Below are 16553 nucleotides of genomic sequence, written 5' to 3' on the forward strand. Positions count from 1 at the left end.
GGAGTTCAAAGTATTTTTGTAAATCCACAAATGAAGAGGTAAAAGTCAAGTTTTCCCTCTTCCACCTCAATTTAGTTGAGGTGGAATCTTCTATTTGATGTTCAGATTTAGTTCTTTTAAAGTCACAGTTTCCAGTGCATAAGTAAATTAAGCGTCGTTGCTTTAAATCTTTAAACAGAGCCGGGAGACGGACTTCCTGGTTGCGCCTCCCGCTTCAGTGCCAAATTAAACTGTATTTAATCCCCGGTTCATTGTACTTCACCTACTCACGGGTAGTTGTTTTTTAGCCAAATAGTCCCAGGAAAAAGGTCAGCGCTCACCGACAGCAGCTTCGCGGCTTCACCCCGCAGAAAGAGCGATCGACTCACAGCACCGCGCCAACCCCGTCACGCTCCGGAGCCCCTTACAGAGTCCCTTTGCAGTTTCGGGGGGCGCTAATGGTGCCCGCTAAGTCCCACGGCCACAGGCTATCGCTGCCTGTGGTTTTCCAACAAGGGTCTCCGCTACGCCGTAGCGGACGACCCGTTTCTGCGGAGCTTCCCCTTCACAAAGAGAAGGGGGCCGCCATTGCCATTCGCGCCGCCTCCGGGCTTCCAGGTGGAAAAATTGGGCTTCCAGGTGGAAAAATCGAAATTGGAAACAGAATTGTTAGAACCTAAAACTAAGATTCTTTCAAGAATGTATAACTTGCTGTTAAAATGGAATACACAGGATGAAACAGTTAAATCAGCTATGATTAAATGGGCATAGGACATTGGTCATAACATTATGTTTGCTGACTGGGAAAAGTTGTGGACCACCGATATGAAGTTTACGGCATGTAATGCCTTAAGAGAGAATATTATGAAAATGATTTATAGGTGGTACATGACTCCAGTCAAGCTTGCTAAAATTTATCACCTGCCTGATAATAAATGTTGGAAATGTAAAGAAAATGAGGGTACATTCTTTCACCTCTGGTGGACGTGCCCAAAGATTAAGGCTTTCTGGGAGATGATATATAATGAACTGAAAAAGGTATTTAAATATACCTTCCTTAAGAAACCAGAGGCCTTTCTCCTGGGCATAGTCGGCCAATTGGTGCTAAAGAAAGATAGAACGTTTTTTATGTACGCAACAACAGCAGCAAGAATACATATCGCGAAGCATTGGAAGACACAAGATTTGCCCACCTTGGAAGAATGGCAGATGCAAGTAATAGACTATATGGAGATGGTAGAAATGACTGGCAGAATCCGAGACCTGGGAGAAGAAGCAGTGGAAGAGGACTGGAAGAAGTTTAAAGACTATCTGCAGAAACATTGCAAAGTTTATGAATGTTAAAATGATGTTGGATATAAAAATAATATGGCATTAGGGATACAGGTTTAAAAATATGTAAAAATGTAATAGAAAATGGGTGAAAGACTAAAGTTATATTATGTCAAAAGTAAATAATATGTTAAAGGTGTTTAAATATAAGGAGGAAAGTTTGGAGACATAATAGAATGATTTTAATAATTAGAAATGAGTTTTGAAAGAAGGTAAGGATTTGCTGTACACGATTGGGTAAAGAGGAACACAAAAAAGGGAGGCGTGAGGAAGTCAAGAAAGGAAGTTTTTGTAAGCATAAATTTAAAAGTTGGAATTTTTATTTCTAATTTTTCTATTTGTATTTGTGACTGTTTTTGTTTCACTTTATTTTTGTGGTTGCTATGTTTCTTTTTTTCTGTAAAAGCAAATAAATATATTAAAAAAAAGAAGAAGACGGACACTTGTGGTGCTGGCACATAGACCAGCTTAGGCGCAGGGTTGGGGACTTGGACACTACCGTGGTGCCCCCAACTGCACTTGTGGCTTACAGATGGTGAGGCTCCACCTACACCTCTCTCACAAACTGCCGGCGTGGAGCCGAACCAAGCCATTTCAGAGGGTCTGCCAGACTTACCACAGACTCAGACCACTGCCGTGCCTGACATTCCGCCAACTCCACTTGCGGAAGTTCCACCCACAGCAGCGGATCCAGGGGACTTGGTTTCAATGCCACCTAGGGTCGCACCACAGCCTAAGCAAAAATTGGGTGGGCCCCCCCGGACTTGGCTACCAGTCCCCGGCAGTCTGGCAGAGTTTCCAAGCGCCCAGCTTATTTAAAGGACTATGTTGTTGGACATGTATCACTGTTGGTCTAAGTATGTGAAATGTAACCGATATGCTTTTGTGCCTAATTGAACCATTAAGTGTAGTGCTGTATATAAGGAAACCATTACGATTATAACTAACACCTTATCTCAGTGGAGAGGGGTGTTATGTACTGATAGTTTTAGAAAGTTGCTACAGTTACGTTGTTCTGGAGCTCTATATAAGTGGGCTGACTGAGCTCTTCAGCTCAGTTCTGTTCTGGCCTCTGAATAAACAAGAGCTGTTTGAAGAATCGCTGTGTCGTCTGATATGTTCGCCCATGATACGGAAGGGGGGGGGCATGCCTTCTTCACCTTCTTCTTCGCTACAATATACCCATTTATTTCCGAGTCCAATTGTCAATGTCAAAAGGGACTAAAATCTATAAAATTCATAGAAAATCAACATGCCAATTTGCTCAATTTCTCTAGGACTCCATGACACCTCCCCTGTCCTCCATAATCCCTCAAGCGAGGTGTCACGTACTCTCAGGAAGACCCTAATCCTGTCAAATCACTCTGCCAAGCCTTTCCTCCGGGCAATGCCAGGTGGCAGACTATGCATACATGCATATTCCCCCCTCCCTCCTCCACATGTTAATCCTGTGTAACTCAACCTCTTCTTAATGTATTCATGATGTAACTGTGATGTATTTTGCACTGTATTCTGGGACATGGAGGGAAGTTTTAAAAGTTCATGTCACCCCTTTCTCACTGTTCAATCTCGCCTTGAACCTGTTGCGCAATAAACTTGGATCTTCTGCAGCTTGCTCCTGTCTCCAGCTGAGCTCATTTTCCTCCGCAGGGACCCACGGACTTAGTCCGACGAGCTGATTATTCAGAGGCCAGAACAGAACTGAGCTGAAGAGCTCAGTCAGCCTGCTTATATAGAGCTCCAGAACAACGTAACTATAGCAACTTTCTAAAACTATCCAATCACTGAACATCACTTTCGATCCTTCATTTGCATAACTATCTACAGTATCCCCCTGCTGGCCCAGGGTGAGAACTTCGGTACATGACAAATACAATATTATTTCAAGCTGGCTGACACATTGTCAGTAGAAAACATTCTTATACACAGCAACCCAGGCCTTGTGGGCAGGGAGGGGGGTTGCAGTGATTTTTAGGAAGTCATTAGTTTGCACCAGGCGTTGTATTGGGAAGACCTAGTTTTCTGAGTTCATGTTCTGGAAGTTGGGCAATAGGGGCAGTACAGGATTCCTTTTGGTGTACCGACCTCCCCACTGCACCAAGGATTCCCTGCCCAAGCTGCTTCAGGTCATGGCAGATGTTCTCCTGGAAACACCTAGTTTGGTTGTCCTAGGGGATTTTAACATCCATGCCAACACAACCTTACAAGGGGCCACTCAGGACTTCGTGGAAAGCATGGCCTCCATGGGGCTGTCCCTGAATAAGGCTGACCCAACTTATAGCCATTTTGTTGGCTGGGACCCACTCCCAGGCAGCCCTGACCCCTTTGCTTAAGAACAAAATAAAACCCTTAAAACACACACACACACACACACACACACACACACACTAAAACAATAAAGCAATACAAACCAAAGACAGTAAAGATTACAAACATGCCAAAATTAACTTATAACTTAACCGGCAACTAATGTTGACTCCGGAGAATCTGTCAGGACACTGTCATCAGCTCCTTGCTGGTTCCCCAGGAATCCATAGAGACAAGGAATCCTTTTTTATTTCAGACTTTACAGAGGGAGGGTATAGAACCCAGCCTCTTGGATAATTATGTTGTCCCCAATGAATCTCTACCTCTTGTCTCTCCCACTTCCTCGTTTGTCATCATCAACATCATCTCCTCTACGGGTGCCGGTAAGTGTCCTCTGTCTTCGAAGTCTTTGCTCTCCTACTTTTAAGTCGCTCCGGGTTCTGGGAGATGGAGGGTCTGGGCTGTTTTCTAAATGACAACGTGTCAGCCAGCTTGAAATAATATTGTATTCTCCTGTTAATTATTTGCATTTTATATTGGACTATGTGTTTTTTTGGGGGGGGGTATTGAGCTGCTTTTTATTTTTATTAGGTATTTTGTGGTATTATATCTTAATTTTATTCTGTGAACTGCCCTGAAAATCCCAGTTATAAAGTGGTATAATAAAGAAAGAAAGAAAGAAAGAAAGAAAGAAAGAAAGAAAGAAAGAAAGAAAGAAAGAAAGAAAGAAAGAAAGAAAGAAAGAAAATGGCTTAGTCATCCTCTGCGATAGAAAGGAGAAGGGAAAGGACAGGTTGGCCAACTATTACTGTGAAAGGTGCCCTTCGTCAGGTAACCACAAGGGTCCAGCAATGTGATGAGAACAGGTGAGGGGTGAGTGATTTACCTGAGGGATACATCCCCCTGGCACTTTTTGGGGGGTATTGAGTTGCTTTTTATTTTTATTAGGTGTTATGTGGTATTATATCTTGATTTTATTCTGTAAACTGCCCTGAGACCCCCAGTTATAAAGCGGTATATTCAATAAGTAAGTAAGTAAGTAAGTGACACGGGTGACGCTGTAAGGGACGCGGGTGGTGCTGTGGGTTAAACCACAGAGCCTAGGACTTGCTGATAGGAGGCCAGTGGTTCGAATCCCTGCAACGGGATGAGCTCCCATTGCTCGGTCCCTGCTCCTGCCAACCTAGCAGTTCGAAAGCACGTCAAAGTACAAGTAGATAAATAGGTATCGCTCCGGCAGGAAGGTAAACGGCGTTTCCGTGCGCTGCTCTGGTTCGCCAGAAGCGGCTTAGTCATGCTGGCCACATGACTCGGAAGCTGCAGGCCAGCTCCCTCAGCCAATAAAGCGAGATGAGCGCCGCAACCCCAGAGTCGGCCACGATTGGACCTAATGGTCAGGGGTCCCTTTACCTTAAGTAAGTAAATAAGTAAGTAAGTAAATGGCTTAGTCATCCTCTATGGTGTAAAGGAGAAGGGAATGGACAGGCTGGCCAATTATTACTGTGAAAGGTGCCCTTTGTCAGGTAACCACAAGGGTCCAGCAATGTGATGGGAACAGGTGAGGGGTGAGTGTTTTACCTGAGGGATACATCCCCCTGGCACTGCCTATCCTCCTCATAAACTTTTCGCTTGATCCAAGCTATCTCCTTGTGAAACATGAATGCAGCAGATCTGAATGTTTGCGATCTGTGGTTGGGATCTTACTTCTGTGGAAACTGCTACAACTACCAGATTTCAGCAATATCTTCCCACAAGCATGTGATGTTGGCAACATTCTCTTCCATTTACAGATAGGTAGCCGTGTTGGTCTGCCATAGTCAAAACAAAACAAATTCCTTCCAGTAGCACCTTAAAGACCAACTAAGTCAGTTCTTGGTATGAGCTTTCGTGTGCATGCACACTTCTTTGGTATCTGAAGAAGTGTGCATGCACACGAAAGCTCATACCAAGAACTGACTTAGTTGGTCTTTAAGGTGCTACTGGAAGGAATTTGTTTTATTCTCTTCCATGTCAGCCTAAGTCAAAACGTCCCAAAGAAATTACAATTATGGAAAGCATGGGGCAGCCAAGATTTATTTGATGGGGGCCTATGAAGTTGTGCCTCTGTTTCTTCCTCTTCTGAATGAACTTTACTTTCACTTGTGGACCATGGTATTTGTTCTTCCTCTACACAGGATTTGGCCTGTCACAAACCGATTGTATCTGCCTCCTGTTCGTTTGTCCTGCTGTCTTCACTGACATTGGGAGCTGTCCTCCACGGTATAATTGTTGCAGAAGGGAACTTCAGCTTAGCAAAGGAGAATCAAACAAGTGTCCAGAGGAAAGTATCATTTCTTCTCCCCACGCCCTGCCCCTCTTGTAGCATTTTTTGGATCGATCATTTTGAGGAGCCTCTGATCTGAGTAGCTTTAGGCTACCACCCTAAATGGACATCCCTTCTCGGATTTAGGCACAGGGAGCCAGTGAACTGAGAAAAAAGTTTCATTACGTAAAACTTGGAAAACTTTTATGATGCCTGCTAACATGAACAACAGGTTTCTTTACAAGTTGATGATCATTTATCTGATTCCAGTTTAACCTCCTTTAATATAGCATTTATCCGCTGTTACAATCCATTAGTGTTTTCCATTTAAACTTTATTATATCCTCCATTATGGAAAAACTTCATTGCTACAAACTCATCTCTCCACCCTCTTCCATGTCTTAGAGCCATTCTACTCCTTGCTGCCAAGGAGTGTGGTGGAGTCTCCTTCTTTGGAGGTCTTTAAGCAGAGGCTTGACAACCATATGTCAGGAGTGCTCTGATGGTGTTTCCTGCTTGGCAGGGGGTTGGACTCGATGGCCCTTGTGGTCTCTTCCAACTCTATGATACTATGATTCTATGATTCTATGATTTATTTGATTCCAGTTTAACCTCCTTTAATATAGCATTTTTCTGCTATATCCATTTGAGTTTTCCATTAAAACTTTTATTATTTCATCCATTATGTAAAAACTGCATTGATACAAACGCATCTCTCCTCCCTCCCTCCCATGTCTTAGAGCCATTCTATTCCTTCAGAAACAGAAATAACCAAAACAAAACTCATTATAGTTATTATGTAGGTTGATTATGCAGCCTGCAAGATTTAAAGTTGTCTTAATTAGGTTTTTCATTAATTAAACAACCACTGGCAGTACAAAGCATCTCTAATGCAACCTTTTTATTTCACAGAATGTCATTTTCATAGAGCAGCGAGTACCAGCTGCCTGTTCCATTAGTTACACAAAGCATCAATTACTTAAGTGGTCCCTGAATACATCGTCCTTTGATTGCAAGCTTAATTGGTTTCATACCTTGTCCATTGCAAAAGTCCATTGTTCTCATACCTTGTCCATTGCAAAAGACACCTTTGGCAGAATCAGCCTAGGGCGGCACTTCCCGTATTGCCCCAAATGGCAGAGATCTTGTCCAAAATCAGTGCTGATGATGCTGGTGCTTCACCTCCACTGGCAGAAGCAGCAGGGCAGGAGGGGCACCCATGGGCATTGTGCCTGGTTGTGGGCTTCTGCCACCTGAAGCAGCATCCTCACCTGCCTCAAGGCTCTGGGATCAGCCCTGTCTTTAGCTGCTTTGCTTTGTGAGGTTTTGCCAGTTCCAGACGGTCCAATCCTTAAATCACACGGTATTTGCATGTTTAGATTAATATGAAGTTTCATCTATTGTTTATCTCAGGGGAATGGGATCACCATAACTGTCAATCGTAAAACTTCAATAGCTGCTGGGCATTTGCTCACTGTGACCTTCTCCCCTCCATCTTGTTGGAATAGTTGAGAATTAAAAGGTAAAGGTAAAAGACCCCTGACAGTTAAGTCCACTCGTGGACGACTCTGGGGTTGCGGCGCTCATCTCGTTTTACTGGCTGAGGGAGCCTACGTTTGTCCGCAGACAGTTTTTCCGGGTCATGTGGCCAGCATGACTGAGCCACCTCTGGCGAAACCAGAGCAGCTCACGGAAACACCGTTTACCTTCCCGCAGGAGCATTACCTATTTATCTACTTGCATTTTTTGGTGTGCTTTCAAACTGCTAGGTTGCCAGGAGCTGGGACCGAACAACGGGAGCTCACCATGTAACGGGGATTCGAACTGCCGATGTTTTGATTGGCAAGCCCAAGGCTCAGTGGTTTAGTCCACACCGCACCCGCATCTGTTAGCTGAGGATTAGGTTCCATATATTCCTTGCAAAGGGTTCCACATTCAGTTTCAAGCACCTTGCGCATGAAAGCACCAGGCCTGGGGTGCAGAGTGGACATGGCAGGTCTAGCAAGCAGAGAAGCAGAGCCCCTCATGTTTGAAAATATTTTTGTAAGTTGCTTTGATTCTAGTTAGAAAAAGGTGTTTGCGAAAAAGGATGATGATGATGGTTGCAAGAATGAGAAAAAGGACAAGAGAGCATGTGAATATTGCCCTTCCTTCAAGTAAGCAAAGAGTCCATCATTTCACCTTTCAAATCTCCTCGCCCTGCATGTCCCACTCAACCTCTTCAATCGGTGGACTTGAATCTTTCTTTTTCTTTTTCTTTTTGGAAAAACTGTTTGAAGCTATTACTACTACCAGTGCTATTTCCTGGGGGGATGCAGGGGTAACGCATACCCCTAAACATATTTTGTGAATCTAAGTTTGGCCAGATTAAGAATAATCATTGTGGGAGGTGAGCATGTGAGAAGTCCCCTTCCTTCAGGTAATTGCAAGGGTCCAGCAATGCGATGGGGACAGGTGAGGGGTGAGTCATTTACCTGAGGGATACATACCCCTAGCACTGCCTATGTGGGGCATCGCATGCTCCTCATAAATTTTTCGTTTAATTCAAGCTATCTCGCTCTGAAACATGAATACAGCACATCTGAATGTATGTGATCTTACTTCTGTGGATATTGCTATGACTGACAGAATGCAGGAATGATTTTGCAGAGGCACGTGATTTTGGCAAAGTTCTCGTCCACGTCAGCCTAAGTCACAACGTCCCAAAGAAATTAGGTACAATTATGCAATCTGCTTCTCCCTCCCAGCCCTCTCTTGGCAAGCTTTGGGGCTCCATTTGACTTAAAAGCTGGCTTTGCCACCACAATTCATCCTGAGCCATGAAGATCCTTCACCTGTGCTTGGCTGTTCTCTCTTTGCTGCTCCTGGCTTCCCCAGGTAAGGGATGGAGAGGAAGAAGGCAGAGGGACACCTGCCAGCCGATTGTGGGGCAGAAGAGGGAGAGGAGTACAGTTGCTGTTCTGTGGCCTTGCAAAGGAAGCTCACTTTTCTTGCTAGAGACATTTCTTTAGTGGTAAAATTAGCATGAAAAGGTATATATCAGACAAAATTGCCTACAAAGGTGCATCTATTACGGGATATATGCACTGTGTTGCTGAATTTTCCCCATTACGCTCATAATTGCTATACAATTTCCCCTGTTATAACCTATATTTTCATGCTATTGTCATGAAATTACACTTTTTCATGTACATTTTTTAAACACGTTACTTGGAGGGAGAGCTGCCTTTCAGAGGACGGGTGTGCTTTGATGTTCACATGTTGACTTCATTATGGCAGAGTAATATAAGGGAAAAGGGATGTGGGTGGCCCTGTGGTTTAAACCACTGAGCCTCTTGGGCTTGCCGATCAGAAGGTTGGCGGTTTGAATCCCCACGACGGGGTGAGCTCCCATTGCTCTGTCCCTGCTCCTGCCAATGTAGCAATTCGAAAGCACAATTTGGGGTATAAAGTTTCTAATTAGTGGGAAATGTTTCTTGATGTAGTATATATCCTTTTATTCTGGGTAGTCCTTGGGGCTCTGATGGCTTCAGTTACAGGCTTTAGTTTCTCTATAACGTATAAGCCATGTGTGCCTCACTTCTTGCTGTCGTGTTTCGTAGACTGACACCCTCCACTCATGAGCAAATATCTGGATAAGTAGATTGACCATTTCTTCTTGTGAATGTAGCAAGGGTGGTAAACACCAGTGGCCACTGGCGGGGTGGGGGTGGGGGGTAGGAGTTGGGATGCCACAGCACCCAGAGCATCACAGAGCCACTCCTGTTCAAAGGGCTTTGGAGTTGTTCATCTCTTTCATCCAGTTGTGATTTAACTTCCTTCTCCCCACTTATGTGTGTTTCTCTCTTTGCACAGGATCTGCACAGTACCAGGAACCTAGGAATGCTAGGCTATGCCATTATGCCAATGGTACTTGCTACCCAATTGAATGTCCCAATAATTATAAAAGGATTGGAAGGTGTATGCATAAGTATCCCTGTTGCAAAAGGTAATTTCAGCTGACCAAATGAGAATTACACCTCCTGCCCCTCTCCCATTACCCTCTGGATTGATCATTTTAAGTACCCAATGCAGAGTCACCTAAACTGATCATCCTTTGCCTGCAAGCACAATTGCTCCTTTGGAAAAATAAAAATAAAAATACCTATGCCAGAATCAGCCAAGGGTGGCACATCCCATTTTGCCGCTTGATGCAAAATGCTAATTGCTGCTTGGCCATTCTGCTGGCACGGCTCCTAAGCCCATCTACCTGCTCCTCCTGCCATGGCCTGATCTGCCGCTGACACACACCATACCCTGTTGGTTGCAGGCACAGAAGCGGCACTACCATTCTTGCCCATTTTAAGCAAGATGGTGCCGAGTTCTTTCCCCACAGGCAGAACCAGCGGGGCAGGAGGGGCACCAATGGGTTTGTTGTCTGAGGGGCTTCTGCCACCAGAAGCAGGGTCCTCACCTGCCTCATGGCTGGTCCAGCTGTCTTTGCCCCCTTTGCCCTCTGAGTTTATGCCAGTTCGCCTTTGACAAATCCCTAAACCACACCAGAAGGGCAAAATTACCAACCCTCTGGATTGGTAATTTTAAGTACCCAATGCAGAGTCCCCTAAATTGATCATCCTTTGCCTGCAAGCACAATTGCTCCTTTGGAAAAATAAAAATAAAAATAAAAATACATATGCCAGAATCAGCCAAGCATGGCACATCCCATTTTGCTGCTTGATGCAAATGCTAATTGCTGCTTTGCCATTCTGCCGGCACGGCTCCTAAGCCCATCTACCTGCTCCTCCTGCCGTGGCCTGATCTGCCATGGCCTGATCTCCTCACCTGCCTCATGGCTGGCCCAGCTGTCTTTGGCCCCTTTGCCCTGTGAGCTTATGCCAGATCTCCTTTGCCAAATCCCTAAACCACACCGTATGGGCACATTAAATTTGTTGTGCAGCTTCATCCATTGTTTATCTCAGTGCCTAAGGGATGTCTATTCTGCAGCTTTAACAGATGCTGGGCTCTTACTCTGTGTGGTGTCCTGCCCTCCACCGTTTAAGATTACCTCAATTTCACATCCCTTACATTCCAGGCAAATCTCCCACTTTAAATTCCAAGCAGATTCATTCTTATTTTACCTTATAATGAAAGAACCTGAGGCAGTAGACTTTTGTCTTGGGTCCTGGCAGAGAAATTAGCAACTGGACGGAATGAACCCCAGAGTGCCAGTATCTCCCGTGTTTCTCAAAACATTGTCACAAAATTGTGAGCAAGCTTCCTGTTTCCCCAGAACTCTTTCTCAGGGCCACAAAGACAGCAAATCCCTGCCGTGCATAACATCCAGTCTGCAGGAGAATATTGGAGACCTTGCAAGCTCACTCACTATTCTGTGACATATTTAATTGTACCTAGAAAAGAAAGGCCCCAGGGGTAGGGGTGTCTGAGAGACTTCATTTAATTCTCATCGAAAGGGGAATCTATGTAATTCATTGTTTCTGGAAATGAAAAACTGAAACACACCTATCCCTACCCAACAGTTTATTATCATGAAATCTTTCTTGTGGTCCAACATGCCTTGCTTTGTATTTTCGTGTCTCAAACATGGTCACTTTGCTATGAAACTGAGTTAACTCTTGTCTTTCTGTTGCTGGTTTCTATGTTTTAGAAAGGAAGAGTGATAGATGCCTTTGAAAAGTGGAAGATGCTCCCTCTCTTTGAGAGCCGCTGGATCCCGCTTGATCCCCAGCTAGGGACTTCTTCTCCAAAGCATCCAGATTGAAAAAAGCAACAGTTTCAAGGCTCACATGAGCTTGTGCCTTGCAATAAAAGCAGATCCAAAAGCCCTTTCTCCTCTGTTTTTCATTTCTAAGCATGAGTGTTCTTGCTAGTGAAGCCAAAATGGCACCTTATGTCCATGAGAAGGAGGTGTCAGCAGGCATGGTTTGTGGAGAAGCCCAAAACGTCATTAGAAAGGAAGACTAAGAGGGGGTGAGGATCCCCCAAAACAGTCTAGTGAGGAGAACTGGGCCACAATGTGGAAAATGAAGAGTGACAAAATATGGGGGGTGGAATGAGAGGAGAGGAAGTTCAGTTCTGCTTCCATTTAAATGGTAACCAACCTGAGTGGCACTCTTTTAAAAAGTATGCCAATTGAAATATAGTCATCCTTCAGAATCCACAGGTGTCTGAATTTTGGGATTATTGAACTGACCATACCAGATCTGGAAGCTTCTTCTTATAGATTCTAGGCCCCTCCAGCTACTGGATTACAGGATGGGTAGTAGTCCAGGCTTTTACAGAAACTAGCTCCACCAAGCCCACTTATTATTATTATTATTATTATTATTATTATTATTATTATTACGCATAATTGCATGCACATGTGCCTACCAAGAAGAATTCTTCATCCTAGCATTCCATGGCATCCAGTCTGGTGAGATAAGAGAATACAAATAATAACAATAACAATAACAATAACAATAAAACAATAACAATAATTTATTATTTATACCCCACCCACCTGACTGCGTTTCCACAGCTACTCTGGGTGGCTTCCAACAGAATATTAAACTACAATAACCTATTAAACATTAAAAACTTCCCTAAACAAGGCTTCCTTCAGATGTCTTCTAAAAATTTGGTAGTTGTTTTTCTCTTTGACACCTGGTGGGAGGGCGTTCCACAGTGCGGGTGCCACTACCGAGAAGGACCTCCACCTGGTTTCCTGTAACTTGGCTTCTCATAGCGAGGGAACTGCCAGAAGGCCCTCAGCACTGGACCTCAGTGTCCGGGCAGAACATTGGGGATGGAGACGCTCCTTTAGGTATAATGGACTGAGGCCATTTAGGGCTTTAAAGGTCAACACCAACACTTTGAATTGTGCTTGGAAATGTACTGGGAGCCAGTGTAGGTCTTTCAGTGTTATATGGTTTCTGCGGCCGCTCCCATTCACCAGTCTAGCTGCTGCATTCTGGGTTAGTTTTAGTTTCAAGATCACCTTCAAAGGTAGCCCCACATAGAGAGCATTGCAGTAGTCCAAGCAAGAGATAAGTAGAGCATGCACCACTCTGATGAGACAGTCTATGGGCAGGTAGGGTCTCAGCCTGCGTACCAGATGGAACTGATAAACAGCTGCCTTGGACACAGATTTGACCTTCTCCTCCATGGACAACTGTGAGTCCAGAATGACTCCCAGGCTGCACACCTGGTCCTTCAGGGGCACGGTTACCCCATTCAGGACCAGGGAGTCATCCAGACCTGCTCGACTCCTGTCCCCCCAAAACAGTACTTCTGTCTTGTCAGGATTCAACCTCAATCTGTTAGCTGCCATCCATCCTCCAACCGCCTCTAGACACTCACACAGGACCTTCACTGCCTTCACTGGTTCTGATTTGAAAGAGAGGTAGAGCTGGGTATCATCCGCATACTGATGAACACCCAGCCCAAACCTCCTGATGATCTCTCCCAGCAGCTGCATGTAGATGTTGAAAAGCATGGGGGAGAGGACACAACCCTGAGGCACCCCACAAGTGAGAGCTCAGGGGTCTGAACACTCATTCCCCCCCACCACTTTCTGAACATGGCCCAGGAGGAAGGAGGAGAACCACTGTATAACAGTGCCCCCAGCTCCCAGCCCCTTGAGATGGTCGAGACGTATGTTATGGTCGATGGTGTCAAAGGCCGCTGAGAGATCCAGGAGAAATAGGAAACAGCTCCCAATTTTGTCCCTAGCCCGCCGGAGATCATAGACCAGTGTGACCAAGGCAGTTTCAGTCCCATGATGAGGCCTGAATCCTGACGGGAAGGGATCCAAATGGCATGCCTGGAGTTGTTCAGCAACCACTCTCTCAATCACCTTGCCCAAGAATGGAAGATTTCAGACTGAATGATAGTTGGCCATATTGGCAGCATCTAAAGATGGTTTTTTAAGAAGTAGTTTCCTAACCACCTCTTTCAGCGGGTCTGGGAAGGCTCCCTCACAGACGGAAGCATTCACCACCCCACAAAGTCGATCGCCCAGCCCTTCCCGGCTAGCTTTTATAAGCCAGGAAGGGCAAGGATCAATGAGACAGGTGGTTGGTTTCACTCGTCCAAGCAGCCTGTCCACATCCTCGGAGGTAACAGATTGGAATTGATCCCCTGCAACTTGACTAGACAGGACTCTAGCACTCTCCCACCCTGGCCCTGCTCCCACGGTGGAGTCTACCTCTTCCTGAATCCGAGTGACTTTATCTGCAAAAAACTTTGCAAAATCATTGCAGGAGATCATGTGACCCATACTGGGCCCTGATGTAGCAGGTGGTTCCGCTAAATTGCAAACCACGTGAAAGAGTCTCCTGCTGCTATTTTCTGCAGATACAAGAGAGGCGTTGAAGAAAGTCCTCTTTGCCATCGCTACCGCCACTTAGTAGGCTCGACATTGAGCTCTAACCCGTGTCCGGTCAGCTTCAGAATGAGTTATCCGCCACTGGCGCTCTAGCAGTTCAGTGATTGTTTCATTGCCCTCAGATCTGTGGAAAACCATGCAATCGGAGAGGGGACTTTGGAGCCAAACAGTCAATAGCCCTGGTTAACTCCACATTCCAGTGGGCCACCAGGGAATCAGCTGAAAGGCCATCAACATGAGATAAAGCATCCCCTGCCACTCTCTGGAAACCATTTGGATCTATTAAGAAGCGGGGGCAGACTATCTGAATCGGCCCCACCTCCCTGCAGAGGGGAAGTGTTATGGAGAAGTCCAGTTGCACCAGGAAGTGATCTGACCATGGCACTTCTTTACTTTTGCTTTTACTTAGTGTCAGATCACCAACATCCATAGAGGTGAACACCAGGTCCAAGGATTGTCTGCAGCTATGAGTTGGGCCAGACTTATTCAGGGACAGCCCCATGGAGGCCATGCTTTCCACGAAGTCCTGAGCGGCCCCTTGCTGTGGTAAGAGAAACCTGGTGGACAAGCAGCGGCAAGGACAGGCCCATCTGCTTCATCCAACCAAGTCTCTGTTACACATGCCAGGTCAAGCCCTCCATCCATGATCAAGTAGTGATCAAGTCGTTTCTTAGGAAATCATTGACCTGGCATTGCATAGCAGCCCCTCAGGTGATGTGGTTATGCCTTGCTGATTCCAATATATGTCCGGTCAGGACCAGACCCGGAGGCAGGAATAGTCTTCAAACAATGACTAAACCTGCCTCTTCAGTAATGACATGGTCTGGTCTTAGCATAACTCCTCCTCCTGCCCATGATCACTGAGATCGGTTGTCCCAGTGCATCCCCCCCCCCCCCCAGAACCTGCCCCAGACATTTTGTTGGCTGGGACCCACTCCCAGGCAGCCCTGACCCCTTCCCTTAAGAACAAAATAAAACCTTAAAACATACACACAAACATACAGACACATACGATAAAACAATTCAAACCAAAGACAGTAAAAATTACAAACATACCAAAATTAAACAAATTCCCGAACCTGACTAAACATCCATCCCCCCAATAAAATAAAAGGGAATTTAATTTTTTATTATTATTATTTTTTAAAAGAACTCTGTGCTGTTCTGAGTCCTCCCGGGCAGCAACAGCAGCAGTGGTAGCCAACCTTATGAGGCCTGTCAAGCCCTGTCCTGGGCCAGGTGGTGAGTGGCAGGAACAGGGCCCTTAGGCACTCACTCAGGGGAGACTCTCCATTGAACGTTGATGGGGGAATTGGGGGGGGTGTCTTCCTGACCATTTCTATGTTTCTGCCTCCGCCCTTGAGATTTTGGCATTTTGATAATTTACGGCACTTGTTCATTGTTGTATTTGTCCTCTCAGCATAAAATGTTAATGTAAACGCCATTGAAATTGTTCTTCCCAGGATCCATTCCAGTCTGGCTTCTGCGCTGGTCATGGGACCGAGACGGCTCTTGTTGCCCTAACAGATGATCTTCGTAGACAGCTGGATCGAGGCGGGTCGGGGCTGCTGATTCTTCTAGATCTGTCAGCAGCTTTTGACATGGTCAATCACGAACTCCTGGACCACCGCCTTGCCGACGTGGGGATCGAGGGCACAGTCATTCAATGGCTGCACTCGTTTCTCTATGGTCGGGGACAGAGGGTGGCGCTTGGGGGGGAATTGTCATTGCACCACTCCTTGGTGTGTGGAGTGCCTCAGGGTGCGATTCTCTCCCCAATGCATTTTAACATCTTTATGCGCCCCCTCGCCCAGCTTGTCTGGAGTTTAGGGCTGGGCTGCCATCAGTATGCTGATGACACCCAACTCTATCTGTTGATGGATGGCCATCCTGACTCAGCCCCAGACACACTGATCAGATGCTTGGAAGCTGTGGCTGGATGGTTACGTGGGAACCGGTTGAAGTTAAATCCTTCGAAGACAGAGGTCCTGTGGCTGGGACGGGACGATATGGGATTGAGGGGGCAACTCCCATCTCTTGTAGGGGTGCAATTACTGCCAGCACCGTCCGTTAAGAGTTTGGGTGTAATCTTTGATACCTCCCTCTCCATGGAGGCGCAGATTGCAGCTATAACAAAGGCGGCATTTTTTCATCTCCGCCAAGCTAAGCAGTTGGCTCCTTACCTCTCTCGCCCTGACCTAGCCACTGTGATCCATGTGACGGTCACCTCCAGACTGCATTATTGTAACTCGTTCTACGTGGGGCTGC

At 45.7% G+C, this 16553-nt stretch overlaps 1 long non-coding RNA gene across 1 annotated transcript; it reads left to right on the top strand.

Annotated features, from left to right (window-relative positions):
• Window positions 1-8100: 8100 nt before the first annotated feature.
• LOC309338086 lies at window positions 8101-11742 on the top strand. Its single transcript, XR_014154685.1, has 3 exons — window positions 8101-8797; window positions 9776-9908; window positions 11565-11742. It is a non-coding gene; the product is annotated as an uncharacterized lncRNA (long non-coding RNA).
• Window positions 11743-16553: the final 4811 nt, after the last annotated feature.

Source organism: Podarcis erhardii (genome assembly GCF_964252035.2).
Source record: "Podarcis erhardii genome assembly, chromosome: 3".
Taxonomy (NCBI): Eukaryota; Metazoa; Chordata; class Lepidosauria; order Squamata; family Lacertidae; genus Podarcis; species Podarcis erhardii.